The sequence below is a fragment of the Oxyura jamaicensis genome, chromosome 3, assembly GCF_011077185.1.
Source record: "Oxyura jamaicensis isolate SHBP4307 breed ruddy duck chromosome 3, BPBGC_Ojam_1.0, whole genome shotgun sequence".
NCBI classification, from domain to species: Eukaryota; Metazoa; Chordata; class Aves; order Anseriformes; family Anatidae; genus Oxyura; species Oxyura jamaicensis.
Genome location: NC_048895.1, coordinates 68,662,228 through 68,688,393, shown reverse-complemented (window position 1 = coordinate 68,688,393; position 26,166 = coordinate 68,662,228). Strand labels below are relative to the sequence as shown.

Below are 26,166 nucleotides of genomic sequence, written 5' to 3'. Positions count from 1 at the left end.
TAATGACCTATTGACAATAATGAGATCTTGGAAATCTATTTCATCTGAATACCTACATGTGGATGCTTAAATTTAGTTGTTTGAAATGTGATATGAATATTTTTATCAAAGCAACCCAATGCCCATGAATGGGTATAGCGTTCAGTCTCAAAAATACCTAAATTCCACATTCACTCAGAGTTACCAAGTTTGTGTTAAAAATGAAAGTGAAAAAAGAAGTCATGAAATCCTTGACTTCCTAGTCTTCCCTTTGCCCATGACATAGACAGTGGGATTGAGCGCACCCTCAGCAAGTTTGCTGATGACACTAAGCTGTGTGGTGTGCTCAACGCGCTGGAGGGAAGGGATACCATCCAGAGGGACCTTGACAGTCTTGACAGGTGGGCCTGTGCAAACCTCATGAGGCTCAACAAGGCCAAGTGCAATGTCCTGTATCAGGGGCAGGGCAATCACAAGCATAAATACAGGCTGGGTGGAGAATGGATTAAGAACAACCCTGAGGAGAATGACTTGGGGGTGTTGGTTGATGAGAAGCTTAACGTGAGCCAGCAAGATGAGTTTGCAGCCCAGAAAGCCAACAATATTTAGGGCTGCAACAAAAGAAGCATGGCCAGGAGGCCGAGGGAGGTGATTTTCCCCACCCTGCTCTGCTCTTGTGATACCCTACCTGGAGTACTGCATTCATCTCTGGGGCCCCCAGCATAACAAGTATGTGGACCTCTTAGTCCAGAGGAGGGCCAAAATCAGAGGGGCTAGAGTACCTCTCCTGTGAAGACACGCTGAGGGAGTTGGGGTTGTTCAGCGTAGAGAAGAGAAGACTCTGTGGAGTCATTATAGACTCTGTGGAGACATTATAGAGGCCTTTTTCTACCTAAAAAGGAGGCCTAAAATAAAGCAGGAGAGAGACTCTTTGTCAGGGAGCATAGTGATAGGACAAGGACTAATGATTAAAAAAAAAAAAAAGAATGAAAGAAAGAAAAAAAAGAGGTTAAATTTAGATTAGATATTTGGAAGAAATTCTTTATTATGAGGGTGGGGAGGCACTGGGATGTTGCCCTGAGAAGTTGTGGATGCCCCATCCTTGGACATATTCAAGGCCACGTTGTATGGGGACAACACAGTCTAGTGGAAGCTGTCTCTCCCCACTGCAGGGGGGTTAGCATTAGATGATCTTTAGATGATTCTATGATTAGGTGATTCTCTGATTCTATGTGATAGCTATCCAATTTTCAGGAAATATAAATGCATCAAGATCCATTAGCTGGAGGGAGCAAGATCCCAAGCTACAAGGATTTGTAAAAGTACAACAAACAGATAGGGCTAGGAAAATAGGGCTCTCATCTTTAAGCAGGGCATGCCATTATACAACACTCACAACAACCACGTTATGGTACCAAGTAAAATAACTCATGTTTTCAGCTTACTGTCTTCTGTTTGCTTTTCAGTTATGATTCTATAAAAGTAGTTATATTACACATCTGTTCAGTAGCAACCCATTATTAAAAAATGCTAACAAATCCCACACTAGCAAGTCCTCTGCTCTTACCTAGTAATGAACTTGCCTTTTTCTTATGTTTGTAACTCAGGGTATTAGATTCCCCAGGAAGCTGGAGCTGCTTTTAGTTACACAGATACTGCTCCTTAAAGCTATCATACCTTTAGAAAATTGTCCCACGCAAGGGAAAACATCTTATGATAGAGTCAGACTACTCTGCTGACTGCTACCCTTGCAGCTCAAATACTGAAAATGCAGAGTACACCTGGAAAACAGTGAGGTGCCAATACCACATCTCCAGTTATCCCATCAAAAAGATTGGCTGATCTGTCTTGCCAAAATGCAAGAGTACATCTTAAACTGCTGCTGCACACATGACACTACTTTCTGTGTGGTTGCACCCCCATACCTGTTCATTTCCTCCTTTCATAGCTTATATACATCTTTCCTTATTTTATGTAACTGGTTTTGTGCAGCTTTTTCAGGGAAAGTGCTGACATAGCAGTTTTGCTCATGGATCAGCTCAAACTGCCAAAACACAAAGGCAGGATATGTGTTTCAAAACACTCTAACTCACCAAGAAATCTCTTTCTTGACAGATAATGTTGATTTCAAATCTGCACTTTTGTCTGCTGCCATTCCTGCAGACAGCACATGACAAGCTTTGTGACAGTGATTGCAATCCCTGATGATAACAGTGGGATTGTTATCTGCCCTTCAACAGCATGCTGCCAGCAGGAGCCTCTTTAAGCTTGTGAAACATGCAAGGTCACTCACTCCTATCACGCCTTTTTTTTTTTTTTTCCAGATTTCCACGGGAAAAAAAAACAAAACAACAACAAAAAAAACCAACAACACAGTTTTCTTCACTTCTATTTTAGTCTCCTAATGTTTAATTCAGTGATTAAACTTCTATGCACAAAGCAAGACATTTTTAATTTTAGGCCATTAACTACACATATTACTCCTATTTTATCAACAAATATCTATTACTTTACACAGCTGCATTAATCCATGTAGCATCCAACACAGGGGGTTATATAGTTGTCTTTAGCACTCCACAGATACGTGTTTTCCATTATTACTGTACTCAAAAAGCTTTTCTCTCTGGGGGGGCTTCTAATGTGGTATTTAGCTTGAATCCTAGCACAGCTAAGCTCCATTAAAACTGTGCACACAGACTCAAGGGCAACTGTAAATAATGCAAAAATAGATCAATACTAATCTTGAATTGTTTATGTATAATTCTCACAGAACTCATTTATAACTTCAGCTACATCCTGAGCTGTAGGTTCTGACTGGCTGTGCTTTCCGAGGCATGGCAGTGACTGTGGGAGCATACAGCATTAGGGTTGCTTTTACAGCTTACATAAGATATACAAGAAGAACTGTATTCTCTCTATATAAGTACATATAAAGATATATAGATGATATATCCTCTAGAATATATTCTTCTCTAGAGAAGAATAAAGTTAAGGATGGAAAATAAATATCATCTCTTCAGTGTTGCTCATTCTTGTGGGGCTTAACTTTCTGATCCTAAAAGATGATTTTGTTTTAGTTATCCAGTCCTTCAAGCATAAACACATTTGGAAAATAACTATGATTTATTCTAAATCTCAACAGAAGCAGTGTTTCTATATCACACTTATTATGTTAGTAAAATATTTATTCATGTATAAAAGTCAACCATTCACAACTGTTTATTGAAGAAAATATTTGAATCCACTTTTACACCTCAAAAATATAACCTCATTAAGTAATGACAGTTCTTACAGGACATATTTTTCTTTTAAAACTATATTACTCTGAACAAACCCTTTTAACTTAAAAATCTAAAGTTGTTCTTACTCAGAAAACAGTCTGAATTATACAACTTCCTGGACAGTAAAAAACGTTCCTTCTCCCCCTCCCCCTGCCATTCCATTCTGTTTATCTGTTGTGTTTTTTCTACCTTTGTTTTTCTCGTTACCAAGTCCTTTTAGTTATACTAACCCAAAAGCTGCATCTCAGGCACTAAAATAAGTATGATTTTGAGGAGAACAGCTCCTTCCAGGGTTCTATCAGTGTGTTCTGCTCATTAAAATGTAGCAGACAGATTGCTGATGAAAATTCTAATAAGTAATATTAAAGCTTTAATACCATCAGCTCAGGGTTTTGTTTAACACAGAGAACAGTATGCTGCAGAGCTGGGGATCTCTTTCCAGCTGTCAGCTGACAGTATCCCTGGGTTTCTGTTAATTGCTGGCACACCAAGGCAAACACGTCAGCTAATTCCAGAACAGTGAACTGATTAACTTTGGGTATATATGCATACTTATAAAGAGAGTGTTGTTCTCGTCCCAATAACCAAAAATAAGTTCAGTCTTTAATTGCAAAAGTTGTGGATTATGTGTGTTCCATGATTTAAAAACTAATGTTTTGAAGGTCCAGGAAGTAGCGTAGCAGTCAGGAGTGTGGTTCTACTTTATGAACAGAATTCAGTAGTTTGGTAAAGAAAGGAAACTAATCAACAAAAAAGGCAATGGCTAGGAATGTAAAGCAATACTGAGGAATATTAGTAAGTATGCTGCAGGGTTCTACTGTTCTACTGCCTTAGAAACAGTAAATGGTGAAGACAAATGGTGGCTAAGGAAACTTCTGATTATATTTTGATCCCATGCATGCCTGATCCCATAGCAATCCAGAAAGTGCAGTTTTGGATGGGCCCATGTAAGGGTCATTCCTTATAATGGCAGAGCATTTATCGTATATTTTTAATACAGCAATATTGAATGAAAGGGGCATAAACAGTTCAGAAAGGCTGGAACCCTGTGTCTGGATAATATAAATTGAGTGTCTTCAATTGTAAACCAGAAATAATGTCTTGTTTTCCTGAACTCACCACTTTTGCATTCCTGGTTTCACACTGGCCCAATTTCAAGAGAGAGTTGGAAGAAAGTCCATTAGCCAGTGTTGTCCTGGTGGGGGCAGCTGTGATTTTAAACTTCCTGACAACAGGAAAGGCCTTGAGATTTGACCTCCTACTTCTAGACCAAATCAATAGAACACATCTGTGGTTACAACTAGAAGCATTGTGCTGATGAGTGGTTAACCACTGCTTTTTTGTTTCCAAGAAAAAAAAAAATCAAAATATATTATCAGACCCTATTATCTGCTTGAAGATGGACAATAGTGTTTTACTGTATAATTTAAGTTTACCCTGTATTCTTTGGTCAAGATCTGTATAGATTTTTTAGTGTGACTTATCAATGGAAAACCCATCAGCTTGGCAACAACTATGTTCAATTAGCTGAGAAAATTGAGGACATTATACTTACTGCTCTAGGGCTATGGACTATAAGACCTTATTGCAGGACTTCCTTTCCACCATCTCATTTATAATTTAGAACAATTCCACATTAACAGATAAAACTTTCTGTACCAAGTCTTTGCTATTGCCACCTGCCTTTCCTTCCCACAGGTTTTCTTATTGGTAAAACAATAAATTTGTCAATTATTTTAAAGTTGTTTTTTTTTTTTTTTTTTTTTTTTTTTAATTTCTTTTTATTTTCCCCCACTCGAATCTAGTCTTAGTTTTATATGAACACTATTCCCTCTAGAGATCATTATGTCCCTTCTGAACACTGTCCACACTCATTAAATTGAGCGATTAAATGCCAGTGTCGTACCCTGGCTGCAGGCAGGAACAGGAATCCTAAAAGATATGTATTCAAATATTAAAAGATGCTATGCAATATTTTCTGGTTCCTGAATTAGCAAATCAACAGAGGAAAGGCTTATGCTTATATAAAGTTTTTCAGCTCGAGTGTGACAACATTAATTATCCACTGCAACATGCTGATTTATAATTATGAAATCAGTAATTTAATTGGCATCTAGTGCAGTAAAAACATCCCTGCAAGTGTCATTATCATATGCTTGATGCTTTCTTTCTTAGTTAAGCTGTCAAAAAAAACATTACTCTGTTAAAGTTTTATACCTGCAAAACTGATAACTATTTGACAAAAAGCTTTTAAAAAGTGCTATTACCTGACTGCTAAAGACACAATATACACATTTCAAACAAACCAGCTGTCCTGGTTTCAGCTGGGGTAGAGTTAATTTTCTTCCTAGTAGCTGGTATGGTGTTGTGTTTTGGATTTAGGAAGAGAATAATGTTGATAGCATAGGGATGTATTAGCTATTGCAGTGTAGTGCTTACACTGAGTCAAGGACTTTTCATCTTCTTATGCTGGCCTGCCAGCAAGGAGCCTGGGGGTGCACAAGAAACTAGGAGGGGACAGAGCCAAGACAGCTGGCCCAAACTGGCCAAAGGGATGTCCCATACCATATGGTGTCATGCTGAACAACAAAACTGGGGGGAGTTGGCTGGGGAGACACAGTCCCTTTTTAGTGACTGGCTGGGCATGTCTCAGCAAGTGGTGAGCAATTGTATTGTGCATCATTTGTGTTATATATTCTTTTACTATTACTATTACTATTACTATGACTAATTATTGCTATTGCTACTACTATTCTTTTCTGGTCATCAAGCGCATGTCTTACTGCTGATAGAAATAGTGAATATCTTTAATCCTTGAGAGCAGAAGTTGCCACCAAATCATAAAGATTATAGGTGTGTGGATTACTGATTATCAGTCTGACTGTTAGAGCTTCTTTCATGGATGTTACAGTGTGTGGTGTCATTCATGTGTTTGTAGGTTTGTGATGGTGCAGAGTGAACTTCAGCTTAATGTAGCACCCACCAAAAGATGACAGTATCTGCTTGAAACAGAGATGAGTAGTATAAGAGCTGGGATCAGATAAGCCAGTTCACTGTACTGGAGGTACTGCATGTTAAAAAGTCCAGGGACTAGTTTTATTCCTGCTATTCCTTTCACTTCTGAACTAGAGATCATAGCTGGAGCAGCAGGCAGCTCTTCAACCTTGTAGACTTGGGTGAAGGGCCTGATCTTCAGAGACACAGTCACACAAAGGGAATATATGAGAATAACCGTAACAGGACAGTGATCTGCATGAGTGATGCTCTGTCAAAGGAAGAATCCAACTCAAAAACTGAGTACAGCAGGTGGTGGAAGGCAGGGAAGATAATTAAAAACAAAACAAAACAAAACAATAACAACACAGTGCTTTAGTCAGTAAATCATCCTACAATGGTTTCTTAGCCCTGTTCTACATGACATATTGTGCCTGGGTAACTATTTCTATGATGGAAGGGGTTCCTTCCACCTCAATTGTTTTACCTCTCTTGCTGTTAATGGGACTGAAATACTACCACTATAAACAGTTCATTAAAACCTTTGGGAATAAGCATGGACAAGTAAGATATAACTGATGACATAACAACATGAGCTTCTGAAATATTTAAGCATCATTTTCAGTTATTGCGCACAGGCCTCTTTTGGCTTCCAGACAGAGTTGAAGCACTATAACTGGTGTGTGTGGACGAGGCCATCTACTCAGATTATTTTAGAAGAATGTCAATTCCTTACATAACATGCCATTTTGATATAAATAAAAGTATTCTACTGAAAGCTGCTAAGTTAAGGAGAGCTATAAGCATACTGACAACAACAACAAAAATATATAGTATTACCAGTAGCATGACTTAAGAGGATTCCTGAAGGCAGATACAAAACAGCATTTTACATTAAAAGAGCCATTCTGTCAGGTGTATATGGAATAGAATTCAACTTCCAGTAAAAAAAAAAAAAAAAAAGCTAAGCAACAAATTTCAGGTAGGTAATATGAGTCCGTCTGCAGCCAGAGGAGACAGGCAGCTCCCCTGGGGTGCCCATCCCTTCCCTACTTAGTGCAACACAGTACCTTTGGGTTTTCTATTGCCAATGGCTTTTTGTTTGCAACTCTGAAGTCAGTGTTTCACTCATAGCTCTCTCACATAAGTCCCATGGCAGTGTTTTTCCAAAGCCCTGTGATGGTATTATTCCGTATTTTTTCTCATATCTTTGCATCTGTAACCTCACAAACTGTTTGTGTGTTCTTGTGGGAAACAACCTCCACCAGTGTGAGAATCACCCTTCTTTCACATAACTTTTTGTTACTCAATGCGCATAGTAACATGTATGCACACACATAACACACAGCTTAACCAGAGCATACCCCTTGTCCCTCAAGGTGTTCTTCTGCCAGTGCTAGCAACATCATGTCATTTGCATGACATTCAGCAAAGGTTATTACCCAGATTCTGCACTTGGGTCATAACAAATCCATGCAGTTGTATAGACTGGAGGAAAAGTGTCTGGAAAGTTGCCTGGCAGAAAAAGACCTGGGGCTGTTGGTCAACAGCTGACTGAATATGATCCAGCAGTGTGCCCAAGTGGCCAAGAAGGCCAATGGCATCCTGGCCTGCATCAGAAATAGTGTGGACAGCAGGACAAAGGAATTGGTTGCCCCTCTTTGCTCAGCACTGGTGAGACCATCTTGACTACTGTGTTCAGTTTGGGGCCACTCATTACAAGAAGGATGTTGAGTTGCTTGAGTATATGCAGAGAAAGAAGAACAAAGCTGGTGAAGGGACTAGAAAATAAGACTCCTGAGGAATGACTGAGGGAATTGGAGCTGTTCAGTCTGAGGATGCTGAGGGGAGACCTCATCACTCTCTACAACTACCTGAAAGGAGGTTAAGATGAGGTTGGTTTATTTTCTCAGATGACAAGTGACAGGACATGAAGAATAGGACTCAAGTTGCACCAGAGGCGGTTTAGATTAGATAATAGGAAGAATTTCTTCCTATGAGAGGATGGTTAGGCATTGGAACAGGCTGTCCAGGGAAGTGGTGGAGTCCCTGTCTGTGTGTGGCACTAAGGGACATGGTTTAGTGATGAGACTTAGTAGGCCGAGTCTCATGGCTGGGATTGGTGTTCTTGAAAGTCTTTTCCAACCTAGATGATCCTATGATTTTATGCCTACAAACAACTTGATGTTTGAGGAGTTCTTGAGGGAAGATAGTTACTAGAGAAATTTGTGTGTGTGTGGTGGGAAACACCTGTTCTGATGAGAGTTGAGCTGGGACCATGGGGTGCTCAGCTGTGGACTTTGTCAGTTTCTCCCCATATGCCCACTGGGAATGATTTTTATTTTCCCTTTCCTGTCTCTCTCTTCTGTTTTTATTTTCCCCCCAAATTTAACTTCAACTGTCAATGTATGCCACCAGCTATGGACCCTGCTGATAAATCTCTACACATGTGAATTTATCTCATTTGTGCCACAATAGGTGACTGGGATTTTTTAGACACCTGATTTTCTGACAGTTGGAGTTAGGTGAAACAAATCCCACCCTCAGGCAGTACTGACACGGAGAACTGGCAGGAGCCCTTTGCTAACATCTGACTTTTAAATACTTAGCTGATGTAAACAGTCCTGAAGACACTAACCAACACACAGTAGTAATAGGGTTATAGCCTATGCTAGTAAAATAACTTAATTGCTTTTGTTCATTCTTTCTAATACTTCCCACAGCTTCTACTTTATTTGAAAGTAAGCCACAGCCTCACAAGCACTTTTAAGTCTTTGGCAACATTAATAGATCCTAATCACAGAAGAATCAGAAATGTGAGAAATAAAACTTCTAGCTTAGCACTTGTAAATCAAGATTCCTAAGCTTCTTTGATCACTATAAAAGTAATTAACCACAACACAAAGAGAAATAAACATGAAAAAAAATCAAAAACTAAGCTATTATTTAGGCATTTGGGGTAAAAAAAAATAATAAAAAAAAAAAAAAAAAACAGGATATGCAACATAATGCAGAATACTTAATTCCATTTCTTTGTGTATTTTCATTATCCATTGTTATTACTAAGAAAACTCACAATGGAAAATATCATCTCAATTTTTAATCACTTTAAATATAGATTTGTGAAACATCACATAATTAGCTTTTAGTCTCCCTTTTGTACTATAAGAATAATATGAAAAGAGCTAATTTAAAGTAATATACTGCAATATAATGACCATGTATTTATAAAACATTAACAGGTAGTGAAACTCCTCAGCACAGTGATTTGTTACCCATTGTAATGAAAAAGAAGCCAATTCAAAACAGTCACTGTTGAAAAAATACCAACTGCAACATAGTAGCAACTGCTACATGTTTTAATGAGAACCAGAACTGCTTTAAAATAATGTGAAATAAATGTGAATTACCAAAATATTCAGATTAAGTGTGCTAAACATGAAAACCTTCAGTTATGGCATTTCAGGGAGGGGGCAGACCCACCAGCCTCCCAGGCCAGGGAGACAGTAAGTGAGACATAGCAGAGCAAATTAGCAACACGCAGACATAGTTATGTAGTTCCTGGACCACAGCTGATTCATATCCAGCCAAACAGAAGCCTGGGGAAAAAGCTAGCCTGGCATAAGAAGTCTGTTAAAACACTTGTTTACTCATTTTGCTATTAGATATAATCCATAATTCAACATTAAGTAGTTTGTTCAAGATAACATTGAGAGCATCTATAACTTTTTGTGTATCTCCTGGTGTGCTTTTCTTAAAGAACTAGCTTCCGGAAGTTATGCTTGCTTAATTATTAAGTTATAATTGCTAAGCATATTGCTAGTCTTAATAGCCGTATTAAAAATCTGAAAATATTATCACAAGGCAATAAATAAATAAATAAATAAATAAATAAATAAAAGACAAGTGTTGGTGGCTTTTTTGCCACATTTTTAGATCATGATTTTTGAACAGCAAAGCTTAAGCTAAACTTGAGCTAAATTCTCATATAAACCAGGGATGTGAACTGGAATGAATAGCACTCAAGTAGGTCTTAAGTACTTTAATCTAAGGACATTTTCACCAAATTTCTGGAATTGAGACTTAGTCTGCATTTTGCACAAACTCATTTCAATTCTATTTATATAAATCTAACAGCTACAAATTAATTCTTTTAAGTTTTTCAAAAGTAAATTACTGAATAAGTAAGTAGAATATAACATATATCTGAAAAAAATAAAAATAAGGTACAAAACATTTGAAAAGAAGGTGCTTTCATTTACATTAAAGGAAAATTACTTCACATAAATAGTAAAAGTAGGTTAAAGCCAAGGGAAATCCTTTACAATGTTCAAAAGTATTAAAACTGACATAACATGAAAGATTGTCAAAAAACTGATGGGATCTGGCAATGTTAGGAAATATTAAATAGGCAGAGATTTTGTATAATGTTTTACCATTTTTGACAGTTTATATATCTAGAAAGAAGGCGCATTAATAGTTATAAAATGCAACACATTCACTTTTGTTTCATATTCTCTGAGGCACTTCAGCAGCATTGAAAAGATGATTTGGACTCAAGTAAAGGCTTTTATAATAGCTGCCAACTTGACCAAATAGTGTTTTGAGCAGTCAGGACAAGAAGTTTGACAGTGCACTTAATTCCATAGACAATAAAGGCAATCCAAAAAAAAAAGTTTTTATTTAGTAATTTATTTTTATTCTTTACTCAAGAAAGAAAGAGAAGAAATCTGGTATTCTCACTCACTTTTATTTTTCTTTCCTAGTATGGACTAAAAGCCATTCATTTTATGTACAAATTCTATTTGGATGAATGGCTGCCTCCAGGAATTAGCCTGTGTCTGAGACATCACTTTCTGAAATGAAAAACAAAGTCTTTGACACTGAGTCATTCATTGACTTGCGGCTATGTGAACACAGCATTTATAAATTTGCTCATTTCCATATATATTTAATAAAATATAGTTGATTGTCACTTCCTGCTTTAGCCAAGTGACACACAGTTTGTGTTTTCAAAAAACACTTTTGTTTCTTTATTCCATCATCCCCCATATTCTTCACCTCACTTGTTACTTTATGTTCTGCAACTTTGGACCTGAAATTAACTAATATAATTTTTATTTGATTATCAGGACCAATGTTCCCTTAGCATTTATGGAAAAATGATATATCTTTGAAAAAGAACATTTGACTTTGTGGTGGTTTTACTCCGCAGGGCAGCTGAACTCCACCACAACTGTTCTCTTACTTCCTCCCCTCAAAGCAAAAAGGGAGCAAATATGATGAAAAGGGTTCAAGGGTTAGGATAAGGACAGACATAGGGAGACTGAATAAATTTATTACCTATTACTAACAAACTAGAGAAGTGAAAACTAAACTAAAACCACCTTCCCCTCCTTCCAACTTGTTCTATGTCCTTCCCCCAAGCGGCACAAGGGAAGAGGGAATGGGTGACGAAGTCAGTCTCTGTCTCTGCCACTCCTTCACGGTCACTCTCTGCCCCTGCTCCAAGTGGGGTCCCTCCCCCGGGATGCCGTCCTTCCCGAACTGATCCTGCGGGGGCTGCCCATAGGCAGCAGCTCTTCAAGAACTGCTCCAGCATGTGTCAAGCTGCTGTTTTGCGGCAGATTTTTCCACTTTCTTCAGTCTGCTCTCCCAGAGGCTCACCCAGCATTGCTCACTGGCTCAGCTCTGGCCATCAGCGGGTCCCTTTTGGAGCTGGCTGGAGCTGTCTCTGATCTGACATGGGGCAGCTTCTTGTCTGTGCTCAAAGAGGCCACCCCTGCCAGCCCCCCTGCTACCAAAAGCTTGCCATTAAAGCCCAATACAGACTTACATAAAAGAGAATTAGAACCATAAAATCTCAAATTTCCCTGCCCACCCCTCCCTTCATTGTAGAATATAAAAAGACAAAATATAGAATTTAAATTCTATATAAGACATAATATAAGACAGAATATAAAAAGACAAAAGCTGTAGAAGCTTTTATGCTTTAGCAACCCTTTGATCAGAAAATGTTACTATATGGTCTGAAGATGCATTTGTACTCCTACATGCAAATCCTCAAGAATAAGCACAATGTAAATATACACACCGGAACAAGGAAAAATAAATTTAAATCCACAAGGCCATGCAGAACAATTGCTCCTGCTGTCAGCATTAGTGATTTTTCCTTTCTTCCCTAGGAGTTGATTGCTAACACTGTACACCACCACTAGATTATGTTGATGTAGTGAAAAAGAACCTATTTCATGACCCCAAACTTACTTTGCCTCACTTAATGGTGTATTTTTATCCAAGAGACCATATTCTTCAGGTTAAATGTTTGTTGTTGTTGTTGTTGTTGTTTATTTGTTTGTTTTTCTAGGCAAAGTAATAGCTGTGAGGATGTGAACATAGAGTGAACATAGTATCTCATGTCATAGGATATCTGTGAAGTGTTGCACTTCAGCTAAGACATACACCTCTGAACCAGAGGTGTCCTGCACCCAAGAGATGTCCTAGATCCTAGAGGACAAGGGTAATTGTCCTGACATCTCCCTGTGCTACCCTGGTGCCCCTGGGACCAGACATCACTGCACAGAGCTAAATAGATATATCAGCTCACATGAGGCTGATGCATCTCAGTAGTCTTTGCTGAACAGGCAGCTCTTTCCACACTCTCACAGGTGCCTCTTTCCTTCTGTCTGTGTCTATCCAGTAAATTTCATCTAAATCTGTTTTTGTTTAAACCTGTGCTAACTTGCCTAAAATCTAGAGTTTCATTTGGACCAGTAACTTCTAATTTTGGATCAAGACATAACACTAAACCACTCCAGAGATGATAATGCCTTTTGCAGTTCCACAGTTTCCCCCGTCTTCCTTTCAGAAGACCAGAACAGTCAAGTGCTATTACAAGTCACCACAACAACCCATTTACTACACCAGGAGATGCCATAAAAACATCCCTCCAGAAAACGTCCAAGTGCATACAGAGAGCTGCCAGTATCATTTATTTCTGTTATGCAGAGTGGCCTCTCAACCTAGAGATGATACCCTGAAACTTCAGTGAAATTGGAGGGTTCTGAGGAGATGTGGCATGATCAGGGTCTCCAAACAAAACGAGCCTCTTCCCAGGCTTAATTAATAAACACAGTTTATATGGGCAGACAGCAGAGAGAAAAGTCCTGTCTCCATCACCTGTCTCAGAGAGATACAGAATTTTTAGGTAACGTGTTCTAATAGAGTCTGGCTGATATGCGCTTCTTAAGTTAGGTAATGACAGCCTTTAGTTATCTGACTCATGCCCTACCTTGCAGTGGGTATGAATCAAAGCCACCTCTGGTCAGAACACATTATCCTTCGCTGCTGAAACATCATCTGATGGAACAAGGATTACGTAAACTCTCAGCGATTATGTTTTAGGAAGTAACACATTCTCCTTCAGTGAGAAAAAAAAAAAAAAAAAAAAAAAGTCTTGAAAAGCTGAAAGTAGAATTAATTATGAATTTACTTGTTCATATAGAATAATTTGTCTTTAAAATAACTCGGCATTACAACTGCCTCAAAAGCAGAAACATCTGCTGTAGAGGACCAGCACATACACTCTGGCTAAAAACAGAAACCTGAGATTTTATTGTTGATCAGCTCTGCCCTAGGTCTGACTGAGTTACCAGCACCTCTATTAAACCAGACCAAAGGACAATCATGATAGCCCTATCCCATCACTGGTTAGGGAGCATTAAAGAGATTGTAGCTCTTTAGCCTGTGCTCCATTGCCTTCAAAAGTGAGTTACATACAAGTGGAGTAGGGAAAGGCCACATTTACTAGTGGATTTACAGAATCCACTGTCTGATGAACTGGAAATAAGTACAATTCAAGTGGTACTATTTTGAAATTCAGAAAGCTAAGTCCTGAGAAAAGTCATATGTAAAGGAATTTGAAAGAGATAAAACCACAGGCTATGGTGCTAAGACCAAACTGCAGTCTTATTTTTTGACAAAATAAACAACATATAAGAAGCATACTGAAATTCTGCAGTAAGTAATAAAATGCTAAGGAAAATATCAGAATAAGAATAAGTGGAAACATGTTTGCAGCTTTGCAATGCCATCCTCAATACTATTGTGCCATAATTTTGATGATGATAATTTGCTAATTGTTAAGAAGATGCAGTGATGTGTTCACTAGCTTCATACATATATCTGTGTGTATATTTGTATATTTATTTCCATTCCATCTCCTGGATCAAGAAAAAGAAAACCCCAGCTGAGGAGTTCCCCTGTGACAGGGTTAGCTCTAATGTTTTCCCCAAGTCCCACTGGCGTAAAGGAACATATTGCCAGTGAAAGGACATGGTTATACTCTTCTGGCAACCTCCATCTGGCATATTTGTCCCAGGGGTGCTGCAGACAGCTGGCATTAGTTTCAATAGGCAGATTCAAATCTTTCTCTGGATCAATGTGTACAAATCAGTCACTTTTGGTCACAAATCAGAGACTTTTGGTCACTGTGCTCTGCATCAAGCTGACTTTACCACAGTTGAAGAACATAGGTTTCTGTCTTATTTGTTCACGTTTGAACCTAAAATATTATCAGTGGTAACATCAGCCAGTCAGCATCAGCTTCCTGTCTTCATTGACCTTCTAGAATAGGAAACTGAGTATAAATCCCTTCCAAATGCAATAATTTGTCTTACACTGTTGAAAAAAGGAAAACATTAAAAATGTAGCAAAACCCTTACAAATTCAGGATATCTTAACTCTGCTATCAAAAAATACCAAGCCAGTGAAACCTGGTCTTCTACAGGCAGTACCAAACAGCAGACTGGATCAATCTTCCCTAAAAGGTTGTCCATGAACAAAATATAGCTGAAATCATACCTGAAGAATGTGTAAATCATCTTAAAATTTTTAAAGAAGTAACTTAAAAAAAAACTATTAAGAAAAAAATATTACTTCCTTATTTCCTTCTTTGTTCCAGACATCTTGAATTCATATTTCTGTTAATAAATTTAGTTAATTAACTGGATATTTTTAATATAATTTATCAATACTAGAACAAAGAGTCAATTTTTAGAAAAGGACCATTATATCTATTATACAAGTTGTTCATTAAAACTGTCATTATTCAAGACTGTAATGCAATATTACAGAAATGTGCAAAACACAAATGGTCAATGGTTAAAAAAAAAAAAAAAAAAAAAGATATAAAAGATATCCATAATCTATTGCAGAGAAGTTTTAGTAGTAGCAAAAGTTCTAGCAGCCAAAAAACTTCTTTCACAATCCTACATTATGGGCTAATAAATTGTCACCTTAATACTGCAGACATTATTAGTCCTTGAGAATAATCCCATTGAAATTAGACAGCTCCAAATGTTCATTTTTCATTACGTTTAACAAGGTCTTTTTTTTTTTTATTTATTTAAGAAATCAACATCAACAACAATTTGAAACTGTTCCAATATCTAAAGCTATTGTGGAGACAATTGCTGCTTCCACGTGGGATTTCTTCTAATGAAGGGAATTGAAAAGCTGTCTTTTGAAATTTAAAAACGTGCCTTTATTTATATAAATGTTTCTAACAGTATGGATTTCTAATAGTACAGAACTTCTCTAGACAGAAAAAAAAAAATAAAATATTTTTAAATAAATGTCCATTTCCCCTTCATGCTATTTTACATGTCTATCATTCTCTTAATAGTTACGCATCATCAGAACAGACTGAAAACAAATTCCAATACTATTTCTGTTATGGCTCCACTTTTTTTGTGTTAAATTAGTGTCAAATATTTATGATATGGTGAAAAAATGGGACTGTCAGTAAAGGTCCTATGGAGCATCATATCCAGCTTTCATGTGGTAGTTTTATTACTTAACATTTTAAAATATTTTGAACTGAAGTGTAATCGATCCTGAAAACAACAACAGAAAACTGAAATTCTCCATCCTCTCTAATCCCATCTTTCCTTTTTTTATGGCTACCTGAGAAGCTGTTCAAGTTTGACATCTAACTAATAATTAAAATAAAATAAATAAATAAATGAGATAGTTTGTAAGAGATATTCCCTGTAACGGAACAAGAAAAATACATGTTTTTAATACTGTGTTTCTTCCATTATCCATACCCAGAATGGAATGGCTTCACTGAGAGAACTTTATTTCCTGCTTCTGTGAGACATTGTTTCCAGTGAGTGGTTGAACTGCCTCTCAGCTACCAATATGTCACTTGGTTGATAAAGCTACTATCAAAATACATGTCCATTAGAATTTAATTGAAGAAACTGGACCTTAAGGAAACAAACAAACAAACCATACGACAAAGAAAAGCAACAAGAAAAAAATGTTAAAGGCTGAAGAATGTTGGTGTGGAAGGGAAGAAGCTATATATTGGGATATTGTGACCAAGAGAGGAAAAAGAAATATTATAATTTCCAGAAAGTATCAAATCATGACTAATGACATCAGATTCTTTAAGTTTCAAAGACGACTCAATCTTTCTATTAGTTTATTTTATTGATATTTATTAAAATAATTTCTTTGTATATCCCAGAGCTCCTGAATATATATGTATTTCCAAATACGTAAATTAATTTTGACAGAATTCAGGTAACAAGTGTAATGAAAGTAACTTAAATGTAATAGTTCTGATCAAAAGCTTAAAAACAGAAATTGCCTTTTCTGGGAACATTTTCATTGACCTCAGTGAGCTTTGACTGAGCTCCAAAGAAAACTCTCAATGTGCTTTGATTCAAAAACTAACTAAAATATGGAAAATTAAGACATAGAAGGGACAGCTTTGTAGCTGCTGTAAATTTTCATAGCTCTATTGACTTCAAGGATGTTTTAATAAGTAGCAGATGATTTGCCTTGAAAATTCACAAATGACTTTCAATCCCCTTCTACTATTCTTCCACACTGCACAGATCACATTTTGGACAATAAATATGAATGTATGGTCAGTATTTTGAATTGTCATTCTTTATTATCAGCTATTAGGAGACCAATAATTTTCATGCACATTGATCCATGTTTTGTATGTGGAGGAGATAACAAATCCATATCCCATCAAATGTGCTTTAGAAAAAGATCCACACTTGACTTTAGAGCACTTAATTAGGCCAAAAAGGTAGCCAGGTCAGCTGTCTTGTCTGGAGTAAGAGACCTTATTTAGAAACATATTGAACACAGGTTGTAGGCATTTTCGCTAACAAGAGAAGGTGCCTGAGTATTTCAGTTTTTGAATATATTTTAAAACATCAGTAAGTAACAAAGAAAGTAGCTTGGGGATATTTTTGTGAGACATAAAATGTAAAAGTTTTGATTGCTATGAGTTATTGTGCTAGGAAACTAAGTCTTTCATAAGTCTAGAGAAGCATTCGGGAGTTCTGGTAGAGAGAGATTATAAACAAAGTTGAACTGGGAAGCATGTAGATCTATATCAGAGAATCATAGATCATCTTAGGTTTGAAGGGATCTATGGAGGTCATCTGGTTCAAGTCCTGCTCAAAGCAGGGCCACCCTTAAAGACAGATCTTGCTTTGAATTTAGATCAGGCTACTGAGGGTCATATATAGTCATTTTGAATGTCTCTGAAGAAGGACCATTCCATACCCTCCCTGGAAAACCTTTATGATGTTTTACCACCTTTTATTTGAGAGTCAAAATACCTCACCCCCCCACCCCCCCTTAATATTTAGCTGAATTATAATTCATTATAACTTGTGTCCTTTTATTTTGAACTTTTGAGAGGAAACTGGTTCCACCTTCTCTGTATCCTCCAGGCAGTTGAAGGCATCCCTAAGATCTCTCTTATTTTATCTTCCTGAGACCCTTCTAACAACTTTAGCATTTCCATACAACTCATGAGTTCCAGCTCCTTTATTACTTTGTTTGCTGTCCTCTGGATTTGCCTCACTATGTCAACATCTTTCATATATTGAGGGCACCAAACTAGACACATTTCTTCAGCTGAAGGCTCAAAAGTGTCATTGTTAGGGAAATACTTTACTTGATCAACTGAAAATAACTTGTGAATGCAGTCTGGTATTAGCATTCATCACTTCGAGAGTACACAGCTGATTCAAGTAGTGCATCATTTGGAAGCTAAAAGAAATTATGAATGGAGTTTCCTAAATATTATGGAGCAAATCCTACTGTGAACACATATAAAAGTTAAAAAACTGCACTTGCAGTTAAGAGATGTTTTTGAATTTCTAATGTCTTCATTACTTAGATCTAGATGAACTGTCTTTTCCTCTGTTGTAACATGTGAGTAGAACTTGGATCAGTTTAACTTAAATTATATCTTCTTAGGATTTATGCTTAGGACTTCTCAGGTGTCAGATTCCCTGTTCAGATTCATGCTCTTTTCCCCCCCCACTCATAAAATGATGTAGTGTTTTTGTTAGTTAGTTAGTTTGGTTTTAGCCATCTAAAAAAAAAAAAAAAAAAAAAAAAAACGGAGTAAGTTGATCAGTATGAAGTTAAGATTACCTGTCCACTTGCCATTTAAATTTTTGTACTACTTAATTACCTAAAAATAACCTTTCTTTATAAACTATAAACTTTGTTATTAGATTCTAAATGGCATTGAAAATGATCTAGTAATATCAAAAACTAGTAGTATCGCAAACATTTATAAAAGTCTAGGAGTAGACTTAAGGAATACCTTCACTCAAATGAAGCAGAAACTGGATATTAGATATTTGAAATAGGGCTAAATGCCTCAAATTTCAATTGAGTATCTTCATCAAAGTTTTGTGATGGATTTCACATCCTGTAAATCAAATGTACATATCAAGCAACTTGAGAAATATTTGCTTTTATGAGCCTGAAGCCACTTAGAAGTATCATAGGTTTAAATTTTTGTAGAGACTTCTTCAGAATCTTGCCTTATGCAAATACATCAGTTCTTATTCTTTTTTATCAGTGAACTCTGAACACTCTTCAATAAGAAAGAGATTGGAAGCCATGTGCAGAGTGGCACTATCTATAATCAAGTTTTTTTTTTTTTTTTTTTTTTTTTTTTCTGTATTACTTTTTGCATATTCTTTAGAATTTTTTTCATAGACCACATTTCCGTTGGCAATAAATTTAATACATCTGTTCTAGGTTAAGTCAGGTTTTAGATAGAGCTTTACATAAAACACAAAATACTTCTTGAACAGTATTTTCAAGACAACACCTTTCTGAGTCTTGCATCTCAGAAAAGATCTTGTTCAAGAGATCTTCATTTTTTTCTGCTTAAAGAACAAATATATGAAATTTAAATCATAATAAGATTTCTCTAGTAATGACAGAAGAACGAAATCCATAACCTGACTGGAATCTTACTAAACTTCTTATTCAGAATCTCTGAAGCCATCCAGATCAAAGGGCTTTGGACTGACTTTAAGAAATGTTATTTAAAAACAGGCAAACAAGCAAACAAAAAATAAACACAAAATGCATGGAGTTATTTGTAATATGGAACAGTATATTTAATAAGAGGATACGTCATTTTTAAAAAATGTATCCAAGCCCCTTGATCTATTATAAATATCTGTAGAAGATTATTTACAATATTATTTGCTTTGTTAGAACATTGTTGTGTTATGACACTCACTTTGGGCTCTCCATGCAGAAATGTCACTATTGTGGGAGAGCCATGTACCCCTTCTGAGATCTCATAGCAGGCAGATGTTCAAAGAACAGGGAAAAGCATGGAAAGAAAAGCACTTTGACTCTAACAAGCTACTCTTTAGATTGCTATAAATTATTAAAACTGAAGCTGTCCCTTGAGAATTGAAGGACTATAATTGCGTTTCTGGAAGCTCCCACTGTTTCACTCCCCAAAGGAGAAACAGGATATATTATTACCACCACCACTGGAATTTTTTAATGCATTCATCTTTACCTGGGCTGGTGACTTAGTAAATTCTTGCATACAACCACATTTGCAAAAAAAAAAAAAAAAAAAAAAAAAACACATAAAAATCAAATACTCCAGTAGCTTTCATAAAGCAGCACAAATATAATCTTAGAAACTTTCTAATCTCCAGAAAATGTTGCTATATAGATAATTTTAAACAGATTAACTTACCCTGTGGATCTTTCTTCCTCTGTTTACTTTGTGATCTATGACTTATGCAAGTACACAGAAATTAAGCATCAACACTATCCATTCTGCTTAGCTGACAACAATGCACCTGGTCTAAAATCTTTAAACCCAGTCACCTACCCCACTGCCTTGCCTGATCTGAATCACAAGAATTCAGACTTGTCTTTTTTTTGTAGCAGAAGAAGCAGACGGAATATTATTGATGGAAACAAGCCGCTGCTGGTTTGTCACTGACCCCAGGGAGAGTACACAGAAATTTGATTCAGACTGTATTGTCTCTTGACTGAAACATTGTTAAAGGTTTGCACAGATGTATAATATTATGTAATCTCTAGGGTAGGGCATGGTTTTGTAAGATAATTTTGAGGCGTTCTGAACTTTGGCCAAAGGCTAAACATGCTGGGGAGGTCTGCTCTTTAACTTCGAATTAGTAATTAGTGTTTATAAACACTGCATGCATGGTCTTCATTACAACAGTAGAAGAGAAAGCTATAAAAACAGGAGGTGATGAGAAGAATAATATAGTGAACATACTATCCATAATCATAGAATCATCGAAAAGGTTGGAAAAGATGTTCAAGGTCATCTGGTCCAACCATCACCCTACCACCAATATCACCCACTAAACCATGTCCCTAAGCACCAAGCCCAACCTTTTTGTAAACACCCCCAGGGATAGTGACTCCATCACTTCCCTGGGCAACCTGTTCCAATGCCTGACTACTCCTTCTGAGAAGAAATGTCTCCTAATTTCCAACTTAAACCTCCCCTGGCACAACTTGAGGCCATTCCCTATGGTATTCTAGACTTAATAATAATTTTTGATCCCTTTGTAAAAAGTGTGGGGATGCAAAACTGCTATTTTTAGTATTTTCCAAGATACTTTAAGTGGTATTTTGAATGAAATAAATAAATTCTTTCTCCTCTTACTGACTGATAAATAGGCCAACACAAGTATTATTTGACTTAATTAACTGTCTGATCCCTGAAGTTATGGTTTCTTTCTCAGGCAGCATTCTCTCTCTTTGTGGCATTCTGAGTTGTGACATTTTTATACCTCCAAAGGGACCTAGACAGGCTTGAGAAGTGGGCCCACATAAACCTAATGAGGTTTAACAAATCTAAATGCAGGGTGCTGCAACTCGGCCACAGCAATGCTGGACATGAGTACAGACTGGGTGAAGAACTCATTGAAAGCAGAGAAGGACTTGGGGATTCTGATGGATGAAAAGCTCAACATAAGCTGGCAGTGTATGCTTGCAACCCAGAAGGCCAACTGCATCCTGGACTGCATCAACAGAGGAGTGGCCAGCAGGTCGAGGGAGTTGATTGTGCCCCTCTACTCTGCCCTTGTGAAGCCCCTTTTAGAGTACTTGGAAGTTGCAAGTATTGTTCTACACTTCTGTTGGATAAAGATCTACTTCTAGCTCTTTACTAAATCCATAGAAACACTATCACTCACATTTGGAGTACCTGAATCTAACATTTCATAGAGTTATATTACTTATTAAATTAGTGTAGAATATGAGACTTCTGATCTTCTCTTGTCTTTCTTTTAAAGGAAAATGCTTTTTATGCTTCCCATTTATTTTGTATATTTCTTTTCTGGATAATTTAAATGTGTTGCAATTTTAGCATCTGGTATATGCTAAACTTTCCAATAGTTTTCCTATTAAAAATGTATGGTTTAAATATTCTGAATTGAGAATACTCTTATCACCAATTGATGTTCAGTAGAAAACAAGAACCTAGAAACAATCTCTGCAACACACCATTGGCTCCACCCTCCTTCACTGAAAGAAATATGCAATTTGATTTAGAATTGTTTACACCTTGATAGTGTTGTGGCTTAACCCGGACAGCAGCCAAGCACCACACAGCCGTTTACTCTCCACACCCCCTTCCCTTCCCTGCCATGGGATGGGGGAAATAATCAAAAAAAGTGAAAGTTGTGGGTTGAGATAAAGACAGTTTATTAGGACAAAAACTAAAGGAAAATGATTATAATAATAATAGCACTACTACTAATAATGTAGACAAACAAGTGATGCACAACACAATTTCTCACTACCCTCTGACTGATGCCTAGCCTACACCTGAACAGTGGTCCCCTCACCCTGGCCAGCCACCCCATATTAATTGTTCAGCATGACGCCACATGGTATGGAATACCCCTTTGGCCAGTTTGGGTCAGCTGTCCTGGGTCTGTTCCCTCCCAGCTCCTGCTGCATGCCCCACCTGCTCTGTGTCAGGACACTGTGAGAAGCTAAAAAGACCTTGGCGTAGTGTAAGCACTGCCGTGCAACAATGAAAACATCAGTGTGTTATCAACATTTTTTTCATCCTAAATCCCAAACACAGTACCCTACCAGCTACTAGGAGGAAAATTAACTCTATTCTAGCCAAAACCAGGACAGATAGTAAATATTTTATTGAATTTTTATTAAAAAATGAAGCTTTTTGTTTGTTTGTTTTTGTGTGTGTGTGTGAATAAAATGTCAATAGAAAACTGACATTGGCAAAATAACTTTCCTTTGTATAGTTGTAGCTATCTTGTAGAAACTTAACTGTACAAAAAAATATTGGGTAATTTTCCACTTACATAGAAAACTGAAATCCATGCTCTGAGCCATAGACTCATAGATTTTGACCATACATTATATTTTGAAAACTAGATTAAAAGATTAATATTCTTTTATCTGTATCCATGTTAGAAGAAAGAGACACCGAGGAAGAGTGGAAGTAGACAGGATTCTTTCTTTGGTCAATATTTGCCAAAAATTAGATAACACAGAACTAAGCAGACAGCAAAATATAGTTTACCCTTTAACAAATTAAAATAAATGTTTATTGCTTTAGGCTACAGGTAATGTAATTTAAATCTCATTTGTGTATACCAAATTAAATAAGTTGTAACCAGTGAACAAGATGAACAGGAAAGTCAGATATATTCCCATGGGTTTCATCTTACTTTTCTGCCCCATTTTTTTCCCTGATACTCCTTCTGACACAAGTACATCACAGAACAGTCTCTTTCACATGTTTTTCTGATTTATCTCAATATTTGCTGTGAGTTTGATGAGTGAGTATTGGTAGAGTGAATTGTTTGCTAATGAGTATACAAGTGATAAAGACATATAAAACCATTGAGTTTTAAATTTGTTTTCTTGCTTGAAATAATTGAAATGATTTTTCTAAGGCATGAAGTCAGGCAAATACTCCAATGCAGGTAGAATTTTGGGTCCAGTCTGCAGGTGGTTACTTTGAGGTTGAACACCAACCACTATACATAATTAAACTGTATATTGGTTTTCACATCTTTCAACAGCTCTAGATTTTTAAATGTCTTTATGTGGAAGCTCATCTTTTTCTCTTACAGATTGCCACCATCAGTTATTTCTTCTCAGAAAACATTTTAGTTTTCTGCCCCACTGTAATATTTCATTTCTGAGATAAGATCATTAAAACGCTATTACTTAGAGTTGCAGAAAAACACCATTATATTACAGTTTGACTTTAGTATATTCCATAGTTGGAATGCTGTCATATTTTTACTCACTAAACAAACATTTCAGCATTTTTCTATCATCAAACTTTTATGATCTTTAAATATGATTACATTTATATTTGATTGACATTCCCACATTCTTCTGAACTCTGAGATAATCAGAATATATTTTATCAGAAGATCAAAAGTCAACTGATTAGTTATGAGATCATCAATAAAAAATAATCGGTGTTACTAGGCTTAATATTGAGTGTTTGAAATACTAACATATATGCACATTTTAAAACTGGCAGGTGCAATACAGTCATTGTAAGCTAAGATGATCATTCCCAGAAAGAAGTAATAAAGTTTTGGTAACTTTTGTGTGTTTTATATAGCACTCAGCAAAACAGCAGTAATAGTAACCTTCTCAAAGACGGCATTTTTTGACAAAGCATAGATCAATTTTTAAAGTCTTGTTTTTAAGAAGAGATGCAAAGTTGAAATTGTGGTTCAGCAATAAACTTTTGATGTTAGATACAGCATATATGTGATATTGTTCTGTCAACTAAAATTGTAGGAGAATCCAAAACTGGGAATTAAATGGTAAGTTGTTCTGAGTCTTTGGAGTATGTAAGATCTTTATTAACAATCTGGACAATTAGGTAGGATGCACCCTCAGTGAATTTGCAGATGACATAGCAGGTAGGAGTGACTGACTCACCAGAGGGCTGTGCTGCCATCCAGAGGGACCTTTAAAGGCTGGAGAGGTGGGCTGACAAGAACCTCATGAAATTCAATGAGTGTGAAATCCTGCACATGGGAAAGAACAACCACAAGCACAAGTATGTGCCCGGGGACACCCAGATGGAAAAAAGATTTCAGAAAAGGACCTGGGAGTCTTGGTGGACACCAAGTCGAACAAGTCAGCAATGTGCCATTGCTGATAAGGCTAACACAGTCTGCTTTTGTCAAAGTATCACCAGCAAGTGAAGAGAGGCAGAGGCAACCTTTCCACTCTGCTCAGCATTGGAGGGGCCACACCTGGAGTACTGTGTCCCCCTGTACAGCATAGACATGGACATACATAGAATATCCTGATTTGGAGGGGACCCACAAGGATCATCGAGCCCAACTCCTTGCTCCACACAGGTCTACCCAAAAATCAGAATTCAGACCATATGACTGAGAGCATAATCCAAATGCTTCTTAAATTCTGACAGGCTTGGTGCCATGACTAAATCCCTGGGTAACCTGTTCCAGTGCACAGCAACTCTCAGTGAAGAAACTCTTCCTGATAACCAGCCTGAACCTCCCCTGTTGCAGCTTGGCTCCACTCCCTCAGGTCCTATCGCAGGTCACAAAAAGAATTAACAGAAAACACTCTCTTCCTTCCACCTGCAAAAATGTTAAAGTTTCTTAATTTTTTAAATGTACATGTAAGCATTACTCACTTTCAGACTGCTGTGACTTTTTCATCTGTACTTGAAAATTAATAAATTAATAATTAATATTAATAAAAGCTACGGGCATCATGCAGTTTGAATGAATAACCCCTCCTGTGTCACAGTGACACAGAAGTGTGTCCCGACCCTCCTTAGCTGGTGCTGCAATGTGACTTCTGAGTGAAGTTCTGGAGTTTTACTTTACGTGAGCACTAGCCTGTGCTCTGCCTACCTGAACAACTATCTCATGTGCAGTGCAGTTATCATCAATAGCAAAAGGCCATCTCTGTAATTTGAATGCAGAGGAAAAAGAGCAAGAAGTTCTTAAAGAGGAACTCTTAACCTCAGAAAGGCCTCTTCCCTCATCCTGCATATCAGAGCTTGTTGTAGATCTTGTCAGGGTATAATAGAATGAGCTCCTTTGTACATAGCAACTAGCCTATGTGCTGTGCTGAATACAAGGATCATAAGGTCAAAATAGATTAACAGTGAAATTACAGATGTTTTCTCCATCTTTCAACCTTTTTTCAGTGTTCAAAATGTATCTATTTTCTTTCATTATTTTTTTTTCTATTCAGACCTGATCTTGTCTTTCAGTTTAAAGTAACAAGGATCAACTTCTGTTAAAAAAAAAAAAAAAGATAAATAGTGGAGTTCTTGACAGTCTTCCTGAATGCAGTGGTGAAGCTTTCAATTTTTTTCTTGTTTGTTACTAAAATCCAGAATGTAATTGTGAATCCCACATCCCTTTAACTTTTCTTTTCCTTTTTTTTCTTTTCTTTTCTTTTCTTTTCTTTTCTTTTCTTTTCTTTTCTTTTCTTTTCTTTTCTTTTCTTTTCTTTTCTTTTCTTTTCTTTTCTTTTCTTTTCTTTTCTTTTCTTTTCTTTTCTTTTCTTT

At 36.8% G+C, this 26,166-nt stretch overlaps 1 protein-coding gene and 1 long non-coding RNA gene across 6 annotated transcripts in view; one reads left to right on the top strand and one right to left on the bottom strand.

Annotated features, from left to right (window-relative positions):
• The window catches only part of LOC118163493, a 33,249-nt gene extending 19,633 nt beyond the window's left edge, over nt 1–13,616 (top strand). The window contains exon 3 of the long non-coding RNA XR_004749079.1: nt 13,553–13,616. This is a non-coding gene — a long non-coding RNA (uncharacterized LOC118163493). The remainder of the gene's footprint in view (nt 1–13,552) is intronic.
• The window catches only part of HS3ST5 (heparan sulfate-glucosamine 3-sulfotransferase 5), a 200,472-nt gene that overhangs the window by 115,587 nt on the left and 58,719 nt on the right, over nt 1–26,166 (bottom strand). The gene's annotated exons all lie outside the window — the stretch shown is intronic.